Source organism: Neocloeon triangulifer, unplaced genomic scaffold (genome assembly GCF_031216515.1).
Source record: "Neocloeon triangulifer isolate White Clay Creek 2 clone unplaced genomic scaffold, ASM3121651v1 ptg000022l, whole genome shotgun sequence".
Taxonomy (NCBI): domain Eukaryota; kingdom Metazoa; phylum Arthropoda; class Insecta; order Ephemeroptera; family Baetidae; genus Neocloeon; species Neocloeon triangulifer.
In genome coordinates this window covers 2,030,918-2,041,078 of record NW_026775562.1, presented here as the reverse complement: position 1 = coordinate 2,041,078, position 10,161 = coordinate 2,030,918, and positions in this window count along the sequence as shown.

Here is a 10,161-nt window from a genome sequence, read left to right as displayed (position 1 = left end):
TCATATTTGGCAAACTCCCGATCAAAGACTGAATTGTATAAAATTTGCATAAAATTGTTTTGAAATTTTTTCAGAATTTTACAAAAATTATCAGCCTTACAAAAATAAAATCGATATAAATTTTTCAAACTTGCTTTATTTAACTGTTGCGGAGAAATTATGTATTCCTTATTATTTTTTTCAACAGTAATTCAAAAATTGACTTGAAACATTTTTGCAACAACCTTTTTTTATTCGAGTAGTTTTTTGCTTTCAGAAAAAAGATTTCGCCGTGGACCAAATGAGGCGCAACTTGGGTCGTCGCGGGGCACACGTTGAGGTAAGGTCAGGGCGTCGTTCTATGATGATGTTTTAGTGCTGAAAGTGTTATTACTTGGGCTTTGGTGGCGCCGCCGCACCAGTATAAAGTATAAAAGCCGATGTTCTTTCTGTGCGCGCGGTGCTACATCACGTGTGTGTGTGTGCAAGCAAGAGCACTATATGGGCTCAAAGTGGAGTTACAGAGAGATCAACAAAACCTAATCTCGGGATCCAGACCGCGATTTAAACCTAAGTCCTCGGCTATATATCATTCGCTACACACCAGCAGCAGCCAGATAGACTCACTCTCTCCACCGCACAGCCACCGCACGCGATTGAACCCTTAGCTTTCTGCGAACCCTTTGCCAAGATTTAGGGTGGCGCCCCCGGGAGGAGAAGAGCCAAAGGTTGCAAATCATTCAAACTCGCGCTCTTTTACACAGCCAAAGAGAGACAAAAAATTTCACACCGAAAGCAAATAAATTTAATTTAAAAACAAAATATTAGCTAACATTTTTGACAGTTCTATTAAATTCACAATTTTTTATTTAATAAAGAATAAACTTTTTTTGCGGGTGTAAAGTGTATTTTTTTTTTTTTTTTAGAAATTTATATGATTTAATTATATTTGAAGCTTCTTTTAAATTATTTAATAGAAGCCGAGCTGAAAATGAGATTATACTTAAAAAAATCCAACCACTTTTTGCATTTATAATCCAGAAATTAAAAAAAAAAAAAAATACCAAAACTGAATTGAATTTTCACAAGTAGCAAAATAATCCTCATTAAAGCCGGTCTACCCCAATTGATAATTCGGCGAAGGGCTTAAAAGCACCCGCTCTCTCTTCCTCTCTTCTCCGTCCAAAAAAAAAGAAAGCGAAAGCGTCGGTATGCAACCTGCTGCACCGCGGTGCACGGCGGGCAGCGTCGGTCGGCGCTCGTAGGGGCAGCTGCGGTGGCCACGCCCACGTCGATAAAGATCCCCCGAGGAACGAGCGGCTCGGAACGAATGGAGCGGCCGCAGGGAGGAGTTATGGCCGCCTCCGGCAACATGGCAGAGTGCCAACCACTCCCCAGCCGCGAGCGCGCACCAGATTATTTCGATATCGAGACACACACACGCGAGCAAGCGAGCGAGCGGATCGCAATATTTCACATCTTTCGAGCAATGCCGACGACCAGAATGCAGATAAGAAAAAGAGAAGAGGCACGCTCGTGCAATTATATACCATATACACTTTTTATTCTTGTTTGTCGCGCGCGAATTTGGCCTCGATTGCAGATACGGACGGGATTGTCACGGTTGCTGCTTTCAAACATGACAAATTAATCCGGCTTAAAGTGGTTTTATATTATAACTTCATTAATTTCCTATTAAAAATTATGTAAAAAAATTAAATTCAAGATAGGTTTATTGCATGTTGTATATACACTTGTTTCTAATGAATATTTGATGATGATTAAAAGTAAAATTCCTGTTTTCCATAAAGAGATAAAAAATTCATGATACAAATATGTAGTATTATTTTTTTATAAATTTTATAAAATTTTTATTACTTTATTTTGCAGAAAAACAAGTTCCGAGTACCTTTGCATCGCCCTCAATGCAAATAATAACTTGTAATTGATAAAAAAACAAACTAAAGTTGATTCAAATTAATTGTAATTTGGTTAAAAATTTTTAATAAAATATCCGTTTTAGAATCCTAGCGACTTATATTAAAATTTGAAGATTATATAATATTATTCTGATGAGTTTTGTGGAAAAATTTTGTAATTTAATTTTTCCTTTAGAGATCATTTTGAAGTTTAACAATTTAACAACACTTAAAATTGGCAAAAAAAATGTGTACATTGGCTGCCCGTGTGAGAATCTGAATTGAAGTCAAAAGTTTTAATTATCTGAAGTAACAATTTGGAAACTATAAAAAAAAAACTTAGCAATAAAAATTTTAAAACTGCGAAAAACTAAAAATTTCTGGCTCTGACCTCGTTGATATGCAATAATCGTCCAAAATCTACACCGTTCACCAGTTTTTCTCAATAGTACCTGACTTTTGGAAATTGATTTTATTCAAAATACTTTAATTGTTTTAGGGAAATCAATAAATAACAATAAATATTAAAAAAAAAAACTATCAATTTTAAACTAAATTGATTAAGAGGTTTTGGTAAAAAATTGAATTCCTACAAATTGCTGGGTAAAGTAAATATGCGAACACAAAGTTTGTCTATTTTCAATATGTGCAGCAGTTATTTTGATCATCCTATAATAGCTTAATTTAAAAATTTAATTCAAAATATCAAATACATTAAATTATATCATCCGTATTTATATTAAATTTCATAAAGTTTTTTTTAAATGATTAATAATAATATTTCAATACATTTATCAGAAATACTTATTTTTCACTGATTGACACAATATTAATGGTTTTAGCCAAAAAATTGTTAAAATAAAGCAGATGTCAATATAACATTCTCTCCCCAAAATTTATCTCCCTTGCCATTCAGAGTCGAAATGAATTCGTGATGCAGAAACAATATTGTGTGTTTGTGAGTGAAATGTGTCTGTCACGAGAGAGAGAGAGAGCGAAGTATCGGTGGCAAAACACTTGGCAGCGAAATGTTGGGAGCTGTCATGTCGTTATTACACTTCGATAGACATAAATTACTGTTGCGCCACTGCGATGATGCCGCCCCACGTGCGCCCACGGATACATTTTCGGAATATCAGTGGAGCGAACGACGAGCACACACAGAGACCATATTCGTCGCTTATCGCGGGGGTTGCATATACACAACAAAACTCCGCCGGCAAAACCCCCTTTATGCTCCGATGCCCTCCGCAGCAGCTATTTCATATATTTCAAAGGGTCGTTGAGCCGTGAGTGAGAGAGAGAGATGAAGATAATTCACACGCGCGTCGTAATTGGAATATATATATATGATTATTTGTATCAATGTCAAACGGCAGAAACAGATATATTATGTCGACGTCAAAATGTCTAATTGGGTCTTGATGAGTTGAAGGGTTTAGTAAAACCGGGCTTAACAAATTTAATTAAAAATTTTTTTTCTCTATTTTGAAAACTCAAAAATAAAAGAATTTTTAAAATAATATGAAGTAAAAGTATTCATGTTAAGAGGATAACAATCAATTTTATGATTAAATTAGAGCAAATTAGCAGCTCCGAGCCGAGGTGGAGGCAAAATTTGGTTTCTGCAATTCATCGACTTTAAACTGGATTTGAACAACTCTCAGGATCACAATATTGAGTCATATATACTTTTGACAAAGAGGAAATTATTGAAAAAAAAAAATATTAAAACCGCAATTCCCCCCCCCCCCCATAATTTACTTCTTTGACGTTCATTTTTTTTTACCTTTTTAGTGCATTTATTTAAAACAAGTTTAATAGTTTCCGAATTATCAATGATCCGCGCATATCGCAACATTGAATCATAATTTTATTGTTTTTAGAGCTCTCTGATGACTCTGATTCGGTACTATAAAAATTGAACCCAATCACAACGCTCAGCAACCAAATGAATTTATTCTGATTGTTTTCCAGCTTAAACCTTGCAAAACTATGTGCATTTTTGAGTTGAATTCGTATGTATGAAACATTATTTATTGCGGTTTTTTCATGCGGAGGTGTTTATATACAAGAAGGCAGAAAGTGAGCTTCTTAGTAAATTCCTGATACATATATATCAGCAGAATAACATAAAATTGAGGAATAATTGAGTTTTAAAATCATAAAAATAAAAATTTCTTAAACAAAATTGTAATAACGAAGAAGGAGTTTTGATACTTTTGATATTTTTTTTTCAGTTGTAAATTAGGCTGTTTAAGTTGATTTTTGTTTTTTACCTTCCAGCACGAGATTGAAAAAAATTTCACAATATATATGAAAAGACTTTATTTGATTATCCGCATTTGTTTTATTAATTTCTAAAAAATCACACATGTCATATACTTTTCTCTTTGTAATTTTTCCTCTTAAAATTTGCTAATTATTAGTTGCAATTTTGTTCCAGTGAGGGTGAAAGCTCGACACTTTTGTGCGCTTTTACAAGCATATTAAAAAACAATTATTAATTAACTTGTTTAAATTTTTAAATGAGCGAGCAATTTTACAAAAAAAAAAATCTTAAGTAGCATGTGTTAAAATTTTCAGTATCTTGCGTTCTGTATTTCGCTTGAAAATTCTCGTGGAAAATTGAATTAGGTGCGTGTGGAGAGGACAAAAGAAGTAGTGTGTGAGTGTCGGCAGCGCATTAATAAAGTGCGAGTTGCGGGGCGGAAAGTCGGGAAAATTGAGGGCTGTGGCGCGCGGGCCGCAAGTTGGCACAGCTACTCGCAGTGGCTCTCTCTCTTGCTCGCTCTCTCTGCCAGCAGCGGCGGCTCCATTACTTTATATTGCCGGGCTGATACGGGCGCCGCGCAATCCTGGGCTAAGACCTCGTCAAATCCGCCGTGAGCCGCAGTCAAGACCCTGGAATTATTGTAATAGTCTAACCATATCCCGCAGCTTTGTTCGTCATTTATAAAATCATCAATTATGTCGTCGGCCTCTTCACTCCGCACAAATTAATTTCCCGCTCTTCTTTTTGCCACCTGCTGGACGATTTGGATTAGCGGAAAAGCCTTTTATTGATATTGACAAGAGTTTGTGCAGAAGCTGACCTGGTCAGCGCAGAGTTAGGCAACTATTCGGACATTCGGACCAAGCTGGTTGCATATATCACAAATTTATTTAAAATGACGGGGGTTTCGTATGAGTTTTAAATATAAATTTCAAATTGATTGGATAACATAGAATTCAAAAATTTACAATTTATTTCAATATATCTCGCTACTAAAATTTTAAATTTAAAAAAAATTTATGAAACAATAAACATTGGAGTAAATTATTTTGGTTAAAAGCAAATAAAAAAAATCCTCTTAAATTAATAAAAAAAAATTTAAAACCATGGTTCGGTGTCTTCCTTATTAATTTATAAATTCTTCAAAAATAGTATTACCTACTTTCTTTAGCTTTTTGCAATTCATTTACTATCTGCATTTTTAATTTCTTTCTTATTTTACTTCTAATGTGGAAAACTTCAAGCTTTCTTTTGCTTGAAACAAATTTCCAATTTTGAAGTTGATTTGCACATTTCTCGGATTTGATATCGGAAATGGTTTTCGTTGTTCGCGCGCGCCAACTGCATCTGGGCTGATTTAGAGAATGCGACAATATTGTACTCTCCTTAGATATGTGTCTCGGCTACACACAAAGCCACTTATCTGGCAAACGAGTGATCATAAATCTAACCCGGCGCGGCTGACACATTATATTTGCTCTTCTTCTTCTTTCCTTGAGGACAAAGAAGCATGCTCGAGAGAGAGAGATGATACTTGCTGCACCACTTCTTCTTCTTCTCTGTTTGTATATTTGTGTGTGTGCTCGTTTTACAACGCGCGCTGCCCCTAGGTGAAAATAAGAGCGGGGCCCTTGTCCCCGCCGAGGAAAAGTCACCGCTCCAAAATATATCACAAGGCCAAAGATCATCCCGAAAATGTACAGCTGCGGAGCAAAACGTGTTTGGAAAATAAGCTTCAGGTCTAAATATTGGCAAAATTTTGAAATAAAAAAAAAAAATTATATTTAAAAGAAACTGCAGAATTTTTCAAGAATAAATATCAAATTTAACTAGAATTCTTGAGAATCATGTAAATTTTATTCAAATCGAAACAAATTTTATTTTAAATAAAATCTATTTTATTATATTTAAAGTTGAAGAATTTTAAATTTTTTATAAATGGTTTTTATTTAAAAAGAAAACTGCCAACTTATTCAACGTAAATTCATTTGAAGAATTTTAATTTAATTTATTCTTTTTCTTCTGTTTGCACTCTGCTTGTTTTCGTCCAACATTGCACGGTCTTTTTTCGCATTTTTTTCTCGCCTCTCATTTTTATGTTTCGGAGCAGCCTTGCACTTTTACTCTCTTTCTCTCTCTGTGGCGAGAAAAAAAGCGCCTCTCTTCTTGCACGACGAGGACCACCGCGCGCGTGATTTATGCCCTGCCGCCGGCGCAGAGGTGAAGATAACAAAGTAATGCCCTATCATCCAACCTTTGCTTACCTTTTACTCTCATTCAGTCATAAAACCGACGCGTCTCGCTCTGCTCCCTGCGTGCGATGCGCAGTTGTTGCACCCGCCGGGAATAAAAATAGTACACACACCTAGGAAAGGAAACCGTAGAAGAACCTCCGTAACTATGAAAAGGAAGAACAAACAAATGTGTTTCTTTTTTGTTTGGAAAAATTCAGGTTATCTCCAGATTTAAAACGGGCAATTCAAAAATATAATTTTAGCAGGAGAATTTCTAGATCGAGGGTTGTTAAGCTCCATGGATTTAAATTTTAAACTTATTCAAATTGACGCTAATGAAAAAACTGAGATCAATCTTTTTTTAATTCTTACAAGTTAGCTATTTTCATTAAGGTTCTTTTCTTTTTGCGATTTTCTCAAAATATTTCATTTTTTAATCAATTCCTTGTTGGTAAATTTTAAAGTTTCTGGTCTAAATGAAAAATTTCTATCAGATTTTTTATTTCTTCCAAAAAAAATTAAGCCTATTGTCCGCAATTTACTAAAAATTATCCAAAGGAGATTAAAGGATTGATGCGAGATAATATTTAGGTATAAAAAAGTATTTTTCCCCCTCAAAAATGAAATTATGCTCCAAAAATTAAATATTTTTTTGTACTATTTTGCTCAACACTAAAAACATTACAGTTCACTTATCTTTTTGTTTAATATTCATCCATTTATCCAATTTGTCCTTATTGTAATAAAAATTTCTTGAGCAGACTTAAAATATCGCTTATTGAATTATTTCATTTTGCTTTATTTTCTAAATTATCCTTCCTTATTTCTGAAGACGTTGCTTGTTACCAAAATTTCTCTATTTTAGAGCATTATTTTGATAGGATTGAGAGAAAAAAGTGAGGAGCATTGTGTGATAATAATGCAAAATGGTTTCTGGCGGCGGCGTCGTCTCTGGGCAAAGACGTCGCAAAAGAGCCGCCTGCTTTTGTTTTATCGATCGCGTGTGCTCTGCGTGCGTGCTATGTGTGTGTATGTATGTGTAGCATCAGCTAGAGAGGGCACAAATATAAATATACTGCACCGTAGAACACGCTCTGGCTCCTCGGCGGGCGGGCGGGCGGGCGAAACTGTATGGCAAGAAGGAGGTGGAGAGATTTGTGCGGCGGCTATGATGCAAACAGCCAGTTGTATGTTCCAAAGCGGCACAGAAGAGGGGATCCGTTTTAATTAGTTTGTCTTCCAGTTAAGAAGACAACCGCACACACACACTCTCTGGACCGGGGGCTCTTCAAAAGGCCGCAACCACTTTGCCGAAAATCCATGTTCCATTTTGATTCTTTTATAAACAGAAATTCAGTTTATGTAAATTTTCGTAATTAAATTTGTGATTTATTTTTTAAAAAAAATCCAGGAAAAATGCAAAAATTTTCACAGTTGTCTGAAAATTCCCACCAAAACCTTTGTGAGGGTTCAAACTTGGAAAAATGAGAGTAAAAATGGGCTTCCTCCTAATTGCAATTTTGTATTGATTTATTATTAAAAAAAAAAAATGGCCCTACCGGTTTTCGTTAGGACTTTATTTTATAGAAAAAGAACATTTTCAATGAAATCTGCTATGAAATTCCCTATAATTTTTTTTTATCTTTAAAAGCCTGGTAACTTTTGAACTATATTTTATTCCCAAAATATCAAAGATGCAGATTAACCTTTTTAATAAAATCATTTATTAATTCAAATGCTTCCGATAAGGTATATTTAATTTGGAGTACCTTTGGAAACAAAAATCATTTGGAAAAATCAGCCTAACAATAATATTGACGTTAACTTTTGGCGCCATTTATAACCAAAACCAATACTTAAAACCAACTTGTTCATACAGGATTAAGAATTACTGCTGAAATTAAAATCAACGGATCAATTCTTTAGAATGAGAAATTTCCACCTTTTTTGGTGGGAGCTTTTTTATTTAAAAATTCCTTTTTTTGTAAAGAGAGAAAGAATAAAAAGATACAATTTGTACAAGAAGGAAAAGAGGCTTAACTTGCAATATCCAATTAATTTCCCTGTTTTTCATTAAATTCCCTTTCAGTAAGCGAATTTTTTTATGATTGTTTTTTGCTCAACATTTCTTGTCGGTTTTTCGAAGAGCCCTCGCCACACTGCTGCTCTTCTGCACAACAAAGCCCTCGAGAATTAATGATTGTGTGCCTCTTTGCAGCAGCAACATGCTGCAGAAATGCTGATAATAAAAATAAAGGATCCGCGCGCCGCGCCACACCAGAATAAAGCAGAGCGGCTCCATCAGAGGGAAACAAAAGAGTCGAGCGCGCGCCACGCACACACACACATACAAAGAGAGAAACGGAGATAATTACTGCCGGAATGAAAAGCGCAGTCAGCCAGAAATCTGCTGGAAATTGGCCGAATCATGCTGCTTGTCACGGCAAATAAAGGGGTTATTGCGAAATTCCTGCAATGCCAACAAATAATAAGTTCAAATAAAGCTTTCTTCACAATTTTGTTTATCTTGATGCACAGTTAAATTTTAAAATTATTGCAAATTCCACTTATTTATTTTAATCAAAATTAATGGTTAAATTATTACAACTGAAATCATATTAAATTAAATTTATTGAAAAACTGGACAATTCTAGGAAATCAACTATTTTTTTGATTAAATTAATATATATTATTAATTAAAATGACTAAATTTATTTTAAACAACTACCTAAAAATACTAAATCCCGTAAAAGATGATCTTTTAAGAAATTTAACATAAAAAACTTGTCAAAGAAGTAAAATTACGATGGGATTTTAACTATACATTAGACTAAATTTAAATAAACATTGATTAAGAAAAGGAAAAAAAAGAAAACGCTTTTTTAACTAGGGCAAAACCCTTTTCTTCACTTGTAAAAAAACATCTCTACAGTAAAAATCTGCTAGACTATTCATGAAAAATTTGGAATACTATAAAATTTAATGTTTATTTTTTCATCAAATTATTCATTGTTATGAAAAAACGAGATAAAAAGTCTTTTAGTAACGATTATAAGAAAATTCCTTTTGTAAATTTTCCGAGCCTTATGAATATTTTATTCATATGACAGAAAATTTTCCACCAGTTATTTGTTTTAATTTTTTTTATGCGCCACTCTTCTTCGGTTCTTTCGCCCCTTTTGTATTATGGTGTAGCAAAAAACAAACGCCGCCGCCGCCGCTCTCTCCAATTTAAAAAGCAAACACGGCGGGTCCATCGCCGTGTCATTCAAAACTCTTTATTTCGGAATCGGCGGCGTGATTGCTTTGCTGCGACACGCACGCCGAGGGCAGGCGTGATGTATTGAATGTTTAACTAGGCGCGAAAGGGAGAGAGAGAGAGACACGTGCCGCCCCCGGGGGTGGCAACTGCTGGGGGCGCGCGTGTAATATTCCGGCGCGCCGACGACGCATCGAGTGTGTAATGAGATTAGTCGGCGAAATAATATTTATCCGGCGTGCCGAGGGAAATTTTCAATGAGGCGCGCGCCACTCGCGTAATAAGCTTAGACGTGTAATCCCTTTGGCTACAAAACGGTACGTGTGCCTGGTCTAGGCGCGCACTTCAAAGAATTTTCGCCATTAGCCGGATAAGTTTACCGTCGGCAAATATAATGGAAATTGCCAGTGTCAAATTACAGCGATTTCTGATCTGAAATTAAATATTAATTTCCTAAATAACTCAAGTTTCTAGTTGAAAAGTTTTATTTCAATT